Source organism: Pongo abelii, chromosome 6 (assembly GCF_028885655.2).
Source record: "Pongo abelii isolate AG06213 chromosome 6, NHGRI_mPonAbe1-v2.0_pri, whole genome shotgun sequence".
NCBI classification, from domain to species: domain Eukaryota; kingdom Metazoa; phylum Chordata; class Mammalia; order Primates; family Hominidae; genus Pongo; species Pongo abelii.
The window spans coordinates 141,074,627-141,092,257 of record NC_071991.2 but is presented as its reverse complement, the minus strand read 5'-3'; the positions used below and the strand labels follow the sequence as shown (position 1 = coordinate 141,092,257).

The 17,631-nt window shown below is 38.5% G+C and overlaps 1 long non-coding RNA gene across 1 annotated transcript in view; it reads right to left on the bottom strand.

Annotated features, from left to right (window-relative positions):
- The window catches only part of LOC129060507 (uncharacterized), a 120,147-nt gene that overhangs the window by 42,414 nt on the left and 60,102 nt on the right, over positions 1-17,631 (bottom strand). The gene's annotated exons all lie outside the window — the stretch shown is intronic.

Genomic DNA, 17,631 nt, shown 5'->3' with positions numbered 1-17,631 from the left:
TTTTGTAATATATTTTGAAATACAGTAGTGTGATACATACAGCTGTATTCTTTTTGGTCAAGATGGCTTTAGTTATTCAGGGTCTTTTGTGATTCCACATGAATTTTAGGATTTTTTTTTAATTTCTGTGAAGAGTGACATTGGAATTTTTATAGGAGTTACATGAAATCTGTAGATTACTTTGGATAGTTTGGATATTTTGACAATATTTTTCCATTCCATGAACATAAGATATCTTTCCATTTATTTGTGTCCTCTTCAATTTCTTTCATCAGTGTTTTATGTTTCAGTACACAGATCTTTCACTTCCCTGGTTAACTTTACTCCTAAGTATTTTATTTTTTACATTATTATAGATAGGATTTTTTCTTAATTTCTTTTTCAAACAGTTTATTGCTAGTGCATAGAAATGCTTCTGATTTTTGTAAGCTAATTTCATATCCTGCAACTTTACTAAATTCATTCCATTTTAATAGTTTTTGGTGGTGTCTGCAGGATTTTTCATATGTAAGATTATATCATCAGCAAACAGAGAAAATTTCACTTCATCCATTCCTATTTCAATGCCTTTTATTTTTCTCTAGTCTAATTGATCTGGTTAGGGTATCCACTACCATGTGGAACAAAGATGGTAAGAGAAGACATTCATGTCTTGTTCCTGATATAAGAAGAAAAGTCTTCAACTTTTCACAGTTGAGTATGATGTTAGTAGTGGGCTTATCATATATGGCCTTTATTGTGTTGAGGAGCATTCCTTCTTTTTTTTTTTTTTGAGACAGCGTCTCGCTCTGCCACCCAGGCTGGAGGGCAGTGGTGCGATCTCTGCTCACTGCAAGCTCCACCCCCCGGGTTCATGCCATTCTCCTGCCTCAGCCTGCCGAGTAGCTGGGACTACTGGCACCTGCCACCATGCCCGGCTAACTAGCCGGGCATGGGAGCATTCCTTCTAAACCTAATTTGTTGACAGTTTTTACCATGAAAGGATGTTAAATTTTATCAAATGCTTCGTCTGACTCACTGTTGAAATAATCATCAGGTTTTTATCCTTCATTGTATTAATATGGTGAATTACATGTATTGATTTCTGTATGTTGAACCAACCATACATCCCAAGGATAAATCCCACTTGATCATGGTGAATAATCCTTGGAATATGCTGTTGAATATGATTAGCTAGTATTTTTTGAGAATTTTTGCATCTACATTCATTAGTGATATTGGACTGCAGTTTTTTTGTATTGTCTTGTCTAGTTTTGGTACTAGGATAATACTGGCCTTGCAAAGGGAATTTGGAAGTATTTCCTCCTCTTCAATTTTTTAAATAAGCTTGAGAAGGATTGTTATTAGCTCTCCTTAAATGTTTGGTAGAATTCTGCTGTGAAGCCATATGGTCCTGGGCTTTTGTTTGACAGGACACTTTTAATAATGACTCAATCTTCTTACTCATTATTGGCCTGTTCAAATTTCCAATTTATTTATGACTCAGTCTTGTTATGTCATATGTTTCTAGGAATTTATCCATTTCTTCTAGGTTGTTCAATTCATTGGCATACATTGTTTATAGTAGTCTTTTATGATCCTTTGTATTTCTATGTTATTAATGGTGATGACTCTTATTCCTGCTTTTATTTATTTGACTCTTTTCTCTTTTTTTCTCAGTCTAGAGAAGGGTTTGTAAATTTTTTTTTTTTTTTTTTTTGAGATGAAGTCTCACTCTGTCACCCAGGCTGGAGTGCCGTGGTGCAATCTTGGTTCACTGCAACCTCTGTCTCCTGGGTTCAAGCGATTCTCCTGCCTCAGCCTCCCAAGTAGCTGAGACTACAGGCACATGCTGCCATGCCTAGCTAATTCTTGTATTTTTAGTAGAGACAGGGTTTCACCATGTTGGCCAGGCTGGTCTCATACTCCTGACGTCAAGTAATCCGCCCACCTTGGCCTCCCAAAGTTCTGGGATTACAGGCATGAGCCACCACACCCAGCTGTTTACCTTTTTTTAAAAAAACAATTCTTAGTTCCATTGATCTTTTCTATTCTCTATTTATTTATTTCTGCTCTGGTCTTTGTTATTTTCTTTCCTTCACTCTGCTAACTTTAGGCTTTGTTTGTTATTATTTTTTTAGTTCCTTGAGGTGTAACATTAGGTTGTGGATATGCTATGGCTCTGTGCCCCCACCCAAATCTCATCTCAAATTGTAATCCCCACATGTCAGGGGAGGGGCCTGATGGGAGGCGATTGAATCATCAAACCCGGGCCCCCCACCTTGCTGTTCTCATGATAGTGAGTGAGTTCTCATGATATCTAGTTGTTTGAAAGTGTGCGGCACTTCCTTCGCTTTCTCTCTCTCTCCTACTCTATCATGGTAAGATGTGCTTGCTTACCCTTCACCTTCTGCCATGATTGTAATTTCCCTGAGGCTTCTCAGTCATATTTCCTGTTAAGCCTGTGGAAGTGTGAGTCAACTAAACCTCTTTTCTTCATAAATTACCCAGTCTCAGATAGTTCTTTATAGCAGTGTGAAAATGGACTAATAAAGTTGTTTATTTGACATCTTTCTTTTTTTTTTTTTTTTGAGTTGGAGTCTGGCTATGTTGTTTATGCTAGTCTCAAACTCCTGGACTCAAGCAATGCTCCCACCCATGCCTCTACAGTGACTAGGATGATAAGCACATATCATCAGCACCTGGCTCTTTTTTCTTTTTTGATGTAGGCATTTATTGCTATAAAGTTTCCTCTTAGAATTGCTTTTTCTGCATTCCATAAATTTTGGTATGTTGTGTTTCCATTTTTATTTCTCTCAAGTTATTTTTTAATTTCCCCTTTAATTTATTCTTTGACCCAATAATTATTCAGGAGCACATTGTTTTATTTCCACATATTTGTTAATTTTCCATGATTTTTCTTGTTATTGATTTCTAGCTTCATACCATTGTGGTAAGAAAAGATACCCGATAAAATTTCAATCTTCTTAAGCGCTATTCTGCTGTTGAACTCCTCTACTGGAAATTTTCAGTTTAGTTACACTGTTCTTCAGCTCTATGATTTCTGTTTGATTCTTTTTAATAATTTTTATCTCTTTGTTAAAATTCTCAGTTTGTTCTTATATTGCTCTCTTGATCTTGGTGAGTATTTTTGTGACCATTATTTTGAATTTCCTGTTGAGTAAATCACTTATTTCCCTTCCTTTATTGTCAGTTTCTGGAGATTTATTTTGTTCTTTTATTTGGAATATATTTCCTTGTTTCTTCATTTTCAATGACTCTCTGTGTTGGTTTCTATGCATTAGATAAGATAACTACCTCTCCAAGTCTTGTCAGAAGTATCTTGTATAGAAGTATCACAAAGGCCTTGTGTAGAAGTATCACAAAGGCCTTGTGTAGAAGTACCACACCAATCCAACTGGAGAAATATTTTAAGCTATTTCTTAAATCTTAGTGTTTGGTAGGCCTCTGGGGCTTAGAATGAACCACATCCTGTTTTACCCCGAGACCAGTAGAGTAGGAGCCAAACTCTCTAGATGTAGCTGGAAAAGTTGGGCTGTTGGGTGTGTGTTTCAGTTCTTTCTATCTTCACGGTGAAGCTAAGCACAGGCATTTATCTCCCACTCTTTCTGCAGTAAGTCAAGGACAGAATCTGTGGCAAATGCCGGTACTCAAATTCAAGCTGCACCCTCCGATCCTGGGAAGACAGCTGCTGAAAAGAGGTCCGTCGTATGTATGTCCACTTCCTTGTTTTCTGTGGTCTAATGTCACTCAGAAATGCAAAGCTCCATCAAATTCCAAAGCGAGGTTGTTAAAAAGATGATCCCTTAGGTGAGAACTATATAAGTTGTGGCACTCAGTGCAAGACCAAACTTCTTCCAGGAAGAATGTGTAAGCCGATTTATTACTGGGGTGCATAAGCCAGAGAGAAGCCTGTGAAGTTCTGGCTCCAGCTGCAGGAGGGCTATTTTTAGTGCTTCTTGTTACTTCCTCAATACAAATTTTTTAGAAGCTAGCCTATCATATAGCCACTGGAAATGTGTTTCATAAGCCCCTTCCAGGGAGAAAATGAAAGCTGCACATTCCTGCCCCTTTTCTGCATTGTTCCAAGGAGGCATAGCTCCTGGAAGTGTTTGTATGTCTGTTTAAAGCCACCTCTGTTTTGTAATCTAGGGATACTCATATATGCCTAGTCCCTTCTTCTCCCAGAGCTAAGAGGTTTAGGATGCAATCCCTTGGTTAGAAGCTGTAAAAGTTGGGGTGTTCAATGTATGGACAAACTCCTTCCAGAAGACATCAACAGACCTGGAGTTATCACTTGGATGACCTGTAGGAAGTACCAGTCTGCTTCTCAGACTGCCAGAAGAGTAACATTTGGCTCCTCTTTAACTCCCCAGTGCAGGATAGTTAGAAGCCAGGCCAGCAAGTAGCCACTGAAAGACTGTCATAAGCCCCTTCCAAGGAGAAATGGGGCTGCATTTTTCAAGCCTCTTCTCTGCACTGCTCCTGAGGAAAGAAGCACCTATAAGTGCTTGTGCACCCACATAAAATTGCCACTTTTTTCCTGTGGTCTAGACAAACATGTATATGACCATCTCCTCTGCTCCCAGAGCTAGGAATGTAGTCCCTTGGATGGAATCTGTAAAAGCTGGGACATTCAATGTGTGGACAGACTTCTTTCAGGAAGGACTAATAGACCTGGAGTTATCACTGACGTGAGCCAGGAGAGAAGACTCTGGAAGGAAGTACGTATCTACTTCTCAGGTCGGCAGCAGTGGGTTAATATTTGTCTCCCTTTTTAACTCCCCAGGGCAAGTTAGTTAAGAGCCAAGCCAACAAGTAGCCACTGGAAGAATGTGTTGTAAACCACTTCTAACAAGAAACGGAAAGCTGCGTTTTTTAAAGCCCAGTCTCTGCACTGTTCCCAGGAAGTAAAGCCCCTGGAAAAGCTTGAGTATCCATATCAAATCAAGGCATGCTTAGAGAGACTCACATGTGTCTAATACCCTCTGCTCACACAGTTGGTTAATTAAGAATCAAACCACAGAGAACTTTAGAGTTAAGTGTCATATATGAAGTCTAAACCCTTCTCTGCACAGAGAGTAGCTGGGTATTGGGGATTCCTTTCTTGATTTTATGGCACAATGCCTGGTTGGGGTCCATGTTCAAATGTACCACAGCTTTTCTATCTGTTCAATATGAATGTTTTCTCAGTTGTCCAGTGGACAGAAGTCACTCAACTGGTGTCTGATTTTCTCTCAGAGGAAACTGATCTATGGGTAGAAGTGTATTTGGTGCATCCAGGGTGGAGGGAGAGTCAGGAGCTTTCTGTCCCACCATGATGGTAATGCAACTCCACCATCCTTTTCATTTCTGATGAATTGTTGTAATGTCTCCTCCTTCATTTCTGATTTTATTCATTTGAATCCTCTCTCTTTTTTGAGGTAGTCTAGGTAAGGGCTTACCAATTGTGTTTTTCTTTTTAAAACACCTGACAATCAGTTTTATTTAGTTTTTCTATTGTTTTTTATCTCTACACCATTTATTTTTATTCTAGTCTTTATTATTTCCTTCTTTCTGGTAACTTTGGGCTTAGTTTGCTCTTTTCCTACTTTCTTGAGGTGTAAAATTAGGTTGTTTATTTGAGATCTTTCTTCCTTTAATATATTTATCACTACAAATTTCCCTCTAGTACTGCATTCCTATAAGTGCTGGTATGTTGTGTTTTTGTTTTCATTTGTCTTGAAATCCTTCTCAAATTACCTTTTGATTCTCTCTTTGATTCAATGATAATTCAAAATGTGTTTAGTTTCCATGTATTTCTGAGTGTTTTTGTTGTCTTACTGTTAATGACTTCTAGTTTAATTTTTGTGGTCAGACCAGATAGTTGGAATAATTTCAATCTTCTTAAATGTGTTAAGGCTTATTTTGTGACCTGGGATGGGATCTATCCTGGAGAATGTCGCATGTGCCCTTGACAAGAATGGGTGTTCTGCTGTTATTGGGTGAAAAGGTCCACTTAGTCTGTAGTGTTGTTCGAGTAAACTGCTTATTCATTTTTGTCTGAATGTTCTATTCATTATGTTAAGTCAGTTATTGAAGTCTCCCACTATTATTGTATTGCTGTCAATATTGTCTGAACTGTCAATATTTGTTTTATATATTTATATATTCTCAAGTTGGGCACGTATATTTTTATCATTGTCTTATCTTCCTGTTGAGTTGGCCCTTTTATTATTATGTAATGACTTATTTGTCTTTAGAGACAGTTTTTTAGTTAAATTCTATTTTGTTGGGTATAAGTATAACTACTCCTGATTTCTTTTGGTTACTGTTTACATGAAATATATTTTATATCCCTTCAGTTTCATCTTATGTGTGCCTTAAAGTGACCTCTTATAGACAGCATATCTTTGGATCTTGTTGTTTTTAATTCATTTGCCACTCTTTGCCTTTTGATTGGGTAGTTTAATCCATTTTTATTTAAAGTAATTATTGACAGCTGAGGACCCTTTTGCAATAATATCAAATATAGCAATAATTGTTATTTGTTTTGCAGTTGTTTTGTTCCTCTCTTCCTCTTTTGCTGTCTTGCTTTGTCATTTGATGATTTTTGTAGTGATTTGCTTTAACTCTTCATTTTTTATGTTCCCTTTATATTTGTGTATCTTTTATAGGTTTTTTTTCTTTGTGGGTAACTCGAGGTTTACATAAAATACCTTGTAGATATAATTATCTATTTTATGTTAACAACTTAACTTCAATTGCATATTAAAATTCTACATTTTTACTTTCCCCCACCCATACTTTGTGCTTTTGTAGTCAGTTTGCTTCTTTTTATATTGTGTATCCATTAACAAATTTTTATCTTTTAACTATTATATTAGAATTAAAAGTAATTTCTATACCATTATTACAGTGTTACGTTATTCTGTATTTGTCTACATATTTGCCCTTACTGGTGCTATCTATGCTTTCATATTTTTTTCATTGCTGTTTAGCACATTTTTATTTCAATTTGAAGAACTCCTTTAAGCATTTATTGTAAGGCAGATCCGGTGATGATGAACCTTTGCAGTTTGTATTTGTCTGAGAAAGACTTTACCTCTTCTTCATTTAAAAAAAACAAAATAGTCTTGTGGGATGTAGTACTCTTAGTTGGAATTTTTCTCCAGTGTATGGAACATATCATCCAACTCTCTTCTGGCTTGCAAGACCTTTGCTAAGAAAATTGTTGATAGTTTTATGGGTGTACTGTTAAGTATGATAGCTTTTCTCTTGCTGCTTTCAAAATTCTCTTTGTCTTTGACTTTTAACAATTTGATTATAATTTGTCTTCATGTAGTCTTCTTTGGGTGGAAATTTTTTAGTGTTCTTTGAGTTTTGTGAATCCAGATGTCTATTTCCCTCCCAAGACTTGGGGTGTTTTCAGCCATTATTTACTTAAATATGTTTTCTGTCACCTTTCTCTTTCTCTCTATTTTCCTACCAAGACTACCATTGTGTATATATTTGTTTACCTGATGGTGTTCCATAAATCTCATAGGTTTTCTTTACTCTTTTTCATTCCTTTTTTCTATTTTCTTCTATGATTGGATAATTTCAAATGATCTATCTTCCAATTTGCAGATTTCTGCTTGATTAAGTGTTGGGGAAACCAGCCCCACACTACCCAGAGGGTACCCCGAGTCCGGCAGAGACAAAGGAGTTAGAAAGAGACAGAATAAACGTTTAAAAGATGGGTCCAGGGGACTGGAGCGCTGGAGGCTTGCTCACGGCCTAGATCTCTCAGGCTCCACCCAATTTATTGGTTTACAAGCTCTTTGTTCTTAGGGCAGATGGGAGGGGGAGGAAGGGATGAGGAAAAGGATTAATCAGTGAAGGAGAACTTGTGAGTCATTCGATAAGATGTATAGCAGTGGCAGTTTCTGTGAATTTCCTTGAGCAAAGGCGTGTGTCTAAACTACTTAAGATCTTTAACTTATCAGGACTGAAATGGGTGGGAGCAGGTTTCAGGAGGAGCCAAGATGTTTGATTATACTCCACTGCTTCAAGGGAGTGTTATCTCCCTGAGCAACCTGTGGAATGCCGCTGAGCAGTTATGCTCTCGGGGCACAAAGACATGAAGGCAATAAGGAGACTTTTCTCGGGCAGCCCATGGGTGTCTCATACATGGGAGACCAACTCAACTGGCACCCCAGAAACTCTCTTTCCCACAATTAAGTCTTCTGTTGAGGCTGTCCATTGCATTTTTCATTTCATTAATTATATTCTTCAGCTCTAGAATTCTTGTATGGTTCTTTTTTTATGATTCCTGGATCTTTTTTGAACTTGTTTATGTGTTATTTTCCTGATATTGTTGCATTGTCTGTGTTATCTTGTGGCTCACTGAGCTTCTCTCAAATAATTATTTTGAATTCTCTGTCAGGTAGGTTGTATCCAATTATTTGAGGTTGGTTACTGGAAATTTATTGTGTTTCTTTTGTGATGGCATGTTTCCTTGGTTTTTTATGTTCCTTTTAGCCTCAGGTTGATGACTGCACACTTGAAGGAGCAGTAACCTTTTCTAAACTCTAAAAACTGGCTTTGGTGGAGAAAGAACTTTATATATGGGTGGGTTTGAGGGTGCTGGCAGGGTGGCATGCAGCAGCTCCCACACTGGGGTAGGAGAAATGGTAGCTCCAACTTCAAGGTAGTATGGTAAATTTGGGCCCCGTGTGAGAGAGGAGTATCACATGGTATGGACTCCAGATAGCTCTATGAGCTGGAATCATCATTGGCAAAAACTGCAAGGGTCCTTAGTGGGAAAAGCTGCAGGTGTCTGTGGTTACAACAAAGGCTACTGGAGTCCTCAGTGTTGAAGGCTGCTGAGATCCTCCTGCCCTCCTTTACCCCAATGGGGAAAGAGTGCAGCTAAATGTATCCCTTTTGGCACTGAGCTGTGCCAAGCAGTGGAAAGGACTGACAAGGTAAAATGATTCCTATGCTTTTCTATGTAGCCATCCTAGTCGTTTATGCTCCATTGGGTTGCTGCATTTTCTTCACAGTATTCCAGAGCTCTCCTATCTTCATCAGTGGATAGTTGTTAAATTGTTGTTTCATGGGGAGACAAAAGTTGGGACTCCCAGTTGACCATCTTGCTCTAAAAATATTTTCTTGAATAAAAATACATTCAAGTTGATCCATATTTAAATGTTTTCTATTTAATACTTCAAATATCTTCTTTCTCCATATTTGTTTAAAACTATTTTAAGGTTAATGTATCCTTTTGAACTGTGCCTTTGTTATAAAAGACTCAACTGAGAAAACTAGTCATACAAATAATGTGAAAGTTGTTACTACCACAGCAGAAATGCATAGTCATATTAAAATTAATAATACATAGTAAAAATAAAAAAGAGAGATCTCATTGACGTTGAGTGTACATGCATTTTTCTCACTTCAGGTGTATGTTTCTTTTACTGTTTTCATTCATTCACTCATTCATTCATTCATCAAATATTTATTGAGCATTTATATTAGCTGGACACTATTCTAGTTACTAGGCAGACAGGATCCCAGCTTTTATGGAACTTGCAGTCCGATAGGTAAGTGACAATAAGCAACAACAAAAGCAAGATACTTTCAGATAATAATCAATTCTATGAAGACAATAGAAGGGTTAGATTTCTGGAGACTGGCTGGAGAAGAAAATGTTGCCACCATACACCTGAGGGCTGAAAGCAGCTTTCTCAGGAGGTGACATGTGGGTTGAGGAGCCCAAGCAATTAGAGCCTTTGCCTTGTATGTATTTCCCTGATAATATTATCAAATCATAATTTTATTCATTCTCTTCCACCATTCCTTCAAACTTTATTCACAGGGGAAACTGCTTAGGCTAAAGAATAAGAATTCCAGCAGGATGGGTGACCTTTTTTCACTCTTATCAAATAGATTGTTACAAGATTACTTCAAATCACAAGATCACGTCAAGTAACAAAACAGCCTCAAATCAGAAATTAGAGATTCCAGTCCAGTTTATGAATACAAAATAACAAGATAACAGTAGCTTCAACCACTCTGAGATTGGCTGATGCATAAGGAGATTGGAAAAGGGGCAGGAAAGGTCTCACTTGGATTAGTCCAAAAAGAATCTGGCTTTGTGCTTTCTGGGCCTGGCAATTATTTAGTGCTGACTTTCTCCCTCATGTGAAATTTTCAGAGCTCTGGATGTTTCCTACTGGGCACTCTCTCCTGCAGTTCTGTTCGTTAGAGAGAAAGCATCTCTATTTGGGGTGATCCTTTGTGACTCCTTTCTCAGCCCCTAGGCATATGCCACGAAATTTTGGCTGCTGGAGCTTTCACAGTCCACGGGGCGCTTCTATCAGTCAAGTCTCAAGACAGCCTCACACACATGCTCTCTCCCTGCCTTTGTCTATTTGTGCTTCTGTGACAAAATATCTGAGACTGGGTAATTTATAAGGAACAGAAATGTATTTTTCTCACAGTTCTGGAGGCTGGGGAATCCAAGATTATAGTGCCAACAGATTTGGCTTCTGTTGAGGGCTACTCTCTGCTTCAAAGATGATGCTCTTTGCTGCAGACTTACATTGTAGAAGGCAGAAGGGCAAAAAGGGTTCTATCTAGTTTTCTCCAGCCCTTTTATACATGATTAATGTCACCTAACAAGGTGGAGCCCTTGTGACCTAATCAACTCCTAAATGCCCCATCTCTTAGTACTGTCACATTGATGATTAAGTTTCAGTACATTAATTTGGGTGGATATTCAGATCATAGCACCCTCTGATGGCCCACAGCTGGTCTCCTAGCCTTGCTCCAACAGTCCTAATGTAGCCACATTCTTTTGCCTCTTCCCAAAAGTTAGCTAGTCAGTCTGCCTTTCATCCTCTACATCTGCCAGGAAGAAGCAAGACCCCAGTTTGCTATGCCTCTCAACTAAAGAAATAGCATGGTGAGCTTTGTGAGTGGCCTCATGGAAGCTCCTGAGGTGAGGGTAAAGAAATTTCTCATCCTTCTCAATGGAGTATCAGATAGGACTCACAGCATGAATTTTTCTAAATATTTACTCTCATAAAATTCTCTTTCCTCAACTGTCTAAACTCTTTCATTTTATCAAAGAGTTTCAAAAGTTATATAACAGGGTTATGTCCATTTCCTTTGAAAATCTGAATATAGTGAACTGGCAGCTCACTTGGAAATCTCGTATCATTAAATAGCTGTACCTAGTTAAAAAAAAAAAATCTCAACTTTTACCACCTGTTACTTAAAGGGAACGATCAACAAAGTCACGTTGGTCATGGTAAGAAATTTGGATATTCTGGGCCGGGCGCAATGGCTCACGCCTGTAATCTCAGCACTTTGGGAGGCCGAGGCAGGTGGATCACGAGGTCAGGAGTTCAAAACTAGCCTAGCCAAGATGGTGAAACCCCATCTCTACTAAAAATACAAAAAAAAAAAAAAATTAGCCAGGCGTGGTGGCGGGCCCAGCTACTCGGGAGGCTGAAGCAGAGAATTAATTGCTTGAACCTGGGAGGTGGAGGTTGCAGTGAGCCGAGATCACACTGCTGCACTCTGGCATGGGCAACAGATTAAGACTCTGTCTCAAAAAAAAAAAAAGAAAGAAACTTGGATATTATTCTAGTATAATGGAAAGTATTGGAGGGTTTTTTGTTGTTGTTTTTGGGGTGTTTTGTTTAGTTTTATTTTGTTTGAAACAGAGTTTCACACTGTCACCCGGGCTGGAGTGCAATGGCGTGATCTCGGCTCACTGCAACCTCCACCTCCCAGGTTCACGCAATTCTCCTGCCTCAGCCTCCCAAGTAGCTGGAATTACAGGCACACACCACCACACCTGGCTAATTATTTGTATTTTTAGTAGAGATGGGGTTTCACTATGTTGGCCAGACTGGTCTCGAACTCCTGACCTCATGATCCGCTCACCTCTGTCTCCCAAAGTGCTGGGATTACAGGCATGAGCCACTGTAAGGGAGTAACATGATTTAATTTATGGTTTTAAACAGATCTTCTATTGTCTATATAGAGAATAGAACTGGGGAGAGGTAAAGGTGGAAGAGAACAGTAGAGTCTCCTGCATTAGACCATCTACAAGTAGATGGTAACTTGTCCTCAGGTGGAAACACTAAAGGTCATGGAAAGTGATAAGATGCTGACATATTTTGAAAGTGAATTCAATAGAATTTGCATGATAAAGAGAGGTGAGAGGAAGAGGAATCAAGGACAGATTCTACCTTTTTAATTTCAGTAAACTGAAGAATTTTATGGAGCCATTTACTGAGATGAGGAAGACTGACAGAGGAATATATTGATGGGGGAAATCTGTTTTGGTCATATTAAGTTTGAGATGTCTATCAGATTTCTAAGTTGAGACATGAAGTAGACAACTGAAATGTAAATCTGGATTCCAATGAAGAGTTAAAGCTGGAGGAACAGGTTTGGGAGTCATCTATACTTACATGGTATTTAAAGCCATTAAACTAGATGAGATCATCTAGGGAAAGAATATAGATGGAGACTGCAAAAAGGCTGAGAGCAAGTCTTGCACCTTCAACTTTTGGGGGGTTGAAAGCCAAGAGACCCTCCCTGCAAAGGAGATTTGGCTGAGACTGATATTAGAGAGTAATTCCATTCCCTGAGCTCATACTCAGGGACAAGGGGAAGAGGAAGTAAAAAGGTAAGCATGGAAACACTGGAATGAAAAACACACTGAAAAAATTCTAGATCTCCAGGATGATCTGCACGCAGGAGTTGTGTGCTATGCTCACTAGGGAAATTACACACCATTAACATGTTCTAATGTTTGAGAGATCCTTGGGTTGCAACCCAAATTTAGCACAGTAGCATATCAGCATTAAGATTGGCATCTGCCCTGTGCTTACCACTGCTTGCCTCAGCAAAGAAGGCCTATTCATCACCCATTCATTCAACAAAACCTACTTACCATATATAACACTATCTGACAGACATTAGATCAAGCACATAGGTACAAAGATTAAAATAGTGTCTTGAGGAAGAAAGACAAGTAGACGTATAATGACAACTTAGTGTAATAAATGATAAAATAATAACTAATATATACTCAGTGTTGCTATGCATCCTCGTGTGTTATTCTAAGTGCTTTAAATGTGTTAATATTGTTATTCTCACAAAAAAATGAATTTCAAAGGTGATTCTGGGACAATTAGATATCCACATACAAAATAATGAAGTTGTTTCCTCACAACATACATAAAAATTAAAGTGGATCATAAACCTAAATTTAAGAGCTAAAATTCTAAAACTCTTAGAATAAATCATAGTAATAAATCTTCATAATCTTGGATTAGACAAAGCCTTCCTAGATATGATACCAAAAGTACAAGTTACTAAAGGAAAAAAATAGACAAATTGGACTTCATAAAAATTAAAAATGTGCATCAAAGGACACTATTAATAAAGTGAAAACCACATCGTGAGAGAAAATATTTACAAATTACATATCTGATAAGGAATTTGCATCCAAAAATATAAAGAACACTTACAATTCAAAACAAAAAGGAAAGTAACCCAATTAAGAAATAGGCAAAGGATTTGAATAGATATTTATCCAAAGATGCTATAGAAAACACCCAATAAGCACCTGAAAAATGTTCCAGATTATTTGTCATTAAGAAAATGCAAATAAAAACCACAAGATACCATTTCACACCCACTATCGTAGTTAAAACCAAAAAGACAGATACTTACAAGAGTTGGCAAGGATGGGAGAAATCAGATCCCTAACAGACTGTTGGTGGGATTATGGAATGGTGCTGCTGCTCTGGAAAGCTGTTTGGGTGCAGCTCCTTCAAATGTCAAACAGAGTTACTGCAATTCAAAAATTCCATTTGTAGATATACACATAAGAAAAATGAAAACCTATGCCCACATAGAAACTTGTACATTGGGCCTGGCGTGGTGGCTCACACTTGTAATCCCAGCACTTTGGGAGGCTGAGGCGGGCAGATCATGAGGTCAAGAGATGGAGACCATCCTGGCTAATACAGTGAAACCCCGTCTCTACTAAAACATATAAAAAAAAAATTAGCCGGGCGTGGTGGCGGGTGCCTGCAGTCCCAGCTACTCAGGAAGCTGAGGCATGAGAATGGCGTGAACCCGGGAGGCAGAGTTTGCAGTGAGCCAAGATTGTGCCACTGCACTCCAGCCTGGGAGATTGAGCGAGACTCCATCTCAAAAAAAAAAAAAAAAAAAAAAAGAAAAAAAGAAACTTGTACATTGATGTTCACAGAAGCATTATTCACAATATCCCCAAAGTGGAAACAATGCACATCTTCATCAACTGATGAACAGACAAACAAAAGGTGGTACATTCATGTAATAGAATATTATTTGGCAATAAAAAGAAATGAAATGCTGATGGAAACATTGCATTACATGTAAGTTATATCTCAATAAAACTGTTATAAAAAGCTGATGGGCATATTTCAAAGACACAGGGAGCCTGCCTACTGCTCAAATTTGGGGAAAATTGAGCACTGAAATGTAAAATAATGCATATAAAAGAAATCAAGTGGGGTAGGTACTGTTCCGGTCCTCATTTTACAAATAAGGAAACACAGGTAAGTGAGAAGTAACTTTTCATAGTCACACCTATAATAAATGGCAGAACTAGAATTTCAATTCAGGCACTCTAGCTACAAAGCCTGTATTTTTCCACCATTGCAATATCCTGTCTTACCTCTGAAAGCATTTTTAAAAATGCACAAAATCTGGTAGGATGTGGAGGGGAAAGGGTAAGAGAAGGTGGATGTTGGTGAGGTCTTGCAGGAACGTATAATGCTTCACGTGAATCTTGAATTTCGCATATTTAGCAAGGCAACTGAGGATGGAAAGGAGAGGAGGTAAGCTAAGGGAAAAGGATCATGATAGGAAAAAGCGCAGAGAGGGAGAGATATCAAGGTAGTTCAGAATGACAGGAGGTGAATTATATGAAAATGGAGAAGAAGGGAGCAGATGTCAAGGGGTGATGCTAGAGAGGTAGGCAGGGGCCAGATCGCAAAACTCCTGGCATGCTGTTATCACATGTTTGAAGTTTACAGAAAATCATTTTTGGAAACATGATCAATCAAAGGAAGAAAATTTTGACTTGAAGCCAACTCTTTGCATTTGTAACTCTCCCAGCACAGTCAAGGGAAGGGTAGTTTGGGGTCCAGTTGAACAGGGTCATTTTGCTACAGCTGCACAGAGCCAGCATTGCTCTAGTATCCTGGGAACTGGTGATACAGGTACATTGCGACACAGCCCCTGTGATATGGATGCTGGTGGTCTCACAAGCAGATGTCCCATAGGGACAGCTCCCCTTTAGGGAGCTCATGGACTTGGATATCAACCAGAGAGACAGATGTGGAGAGGAAGAATATACCATAAGGTACCTGTTGCATGAAAACATGAAATATAGATGATTGGAACCACCTCTACCCACCACCATTACAAAAGTAACTGGGGAAATAGTTTACAGAGGAGAGAGAGCAGGAGCACTGAGGACCAGAAATTAAGGATGGCTGCATTAGCCATTATAATTTGGGCATTAATAGTTAATGACAGTTTATTTTATAGTCATACATTTGCCAACTCTAGACCTACTAGTTATGTTTATAATTTCCAAGACTATTCCAACCAGGATGGATCCATCATTTGTAGGAATGGAAATAATTTCTACTTCAGAAAGGCCACTATCATATTGATGGTTCCCACCCTGATAATCTCCTCACAACAAGTACCCAATTTGAGTTCCAAGATTACAGCATTCTGCTTTGCCTTTGGGAAACTCACCACCCCTCCAACTGGTTTTGAGAATTCTACCACTATGCCCCACTCTCCAATCATAACTCTGGCTATGCAATGACCCAGGCTGGCCAATCAGAATATTTTAGCCCCAGGGCAGAGATACTGGATCAGGAATGGGCATCTATTCCATACTGGGCCAATCTAGAGCTTCCCTATAATTTGCTATATTAGTCCTGCTGAGAGAGAAGTTTTCTTTCCCTTTGGGAATGTGAATTCTAGCTGCCAGCTACCATCTTCCCTAGCCCCATGGAAGAATGCATCTGCAAGATGCGTTTGACAAAAGCCAAACACAAAGAAAAGGCAAGGGCAAAGCCCTGAAGATGCTGTGTGAACCACTAGATACTGTCATGTTCATAACAGAATGACATGTCTAGATTTCCAATCTATGAACGTCCAAAAATTCCCTTGCTTTCTTGAGGTAAAATTCTTTTGCCACTTGTATCTAAAAGAGCTCTGGCTAATACCCAAGGAAAAAAAATATTTTCTCTAAATTTACCCAGAGATAAACAGTAGAACACATGAAAAAAAAAGACTAAGATTATGCTTCTACAGTAAACCGAATTCTAAGATGACCCCAAGATTTCTGGCTCCTGGTTTGCACACACCTTCTCTCAGTTATTCAATCAAGCACAAATCTAGGTAATGCTGTGAAGGAATTTTGCAGATGTAATCAAATGTCCAAATCAATTGACCTTAAAATAGGATTATCAAGGTGGCATGGCTTAATCACACTTGCCTTTTAAAAGCAGAGAATCTTCTCCAGCTGTTGGCAGAAGAGGAAGTAAGAAAGACACACTCAGTCTGCCCTGGAATAAAGCAAGCGTTTATGTTGTAACTTGCCCATGAGAGCCAAGTTACAGGGAATTGAGGGTGGCTTCTAAAGGCTTAGAGCAATTTCTGTCCAACAGCTATCAAAAAATGGAGACCTTGGTCTCACAAATGAGGAAATAAATTCTTCCAATAATCAGTGAGATTGGAAGACGACCACAAGTCTCAAATAAGAATCAAATTCCCAGCCAATATTACTAATAAGTGAAAAAAAAAAAAAAAAAAAGCAGATGTTGGCAAGGTTGTGAAGCAAAGGGAACACTCATTCACTGCTGGTGGGAATGTAAATTAGTTCAGCTGCCATGGGAGCAGTTTAGAGATTTTTCAAAGAACTTACGACAGACTACCATTCAACCTAGAAATCCCATTGCTGGGTATATAACCAAAGGAATAAAAATTGTTCTACCATAAAGACACATGCATGCATATGTTCATCACAGCACTTTTCACAATAGCAAATATATGAGATCAACCTAGATGCCCATCAATGGTGGACTGGATAAAGAAAATGTGGTATATATACACCATGGGATACTATGCAGCCATAAAAACAGAATGCAATTATGTTCTTTGCAGCAACATGGATGCAGCTGGAGGCCATTATCCTAAGCAAATTAACACAGGAACAGAAAACCAAATACCACATGTTCTCACTTATAAGTGGGAGGTAAATATTGAGTAGACACAAAGAGGGAACAATAGATCCTGGGGCTTACTTGAGGGTGGAAGGTGGGTAAGGATTGAAAAACTACCTATCAGGTACTATGCTCATTACCTGAGTGACAAAATCAATTGTACACCAAACCTCAGCAACACACAATTTATCCATGTAGCAAACTTACACATGTGCCCCCAGAAACTAAAATAAAAGATGAAAAATAAAATAAAATTCCTTGGAAAAAAAAAACAAAAACATAATTCCAGCCAACACTTTAATTTCAACCCAGAGAGACCCTACAGCAGGGCTTCCAGTCAAGCAGG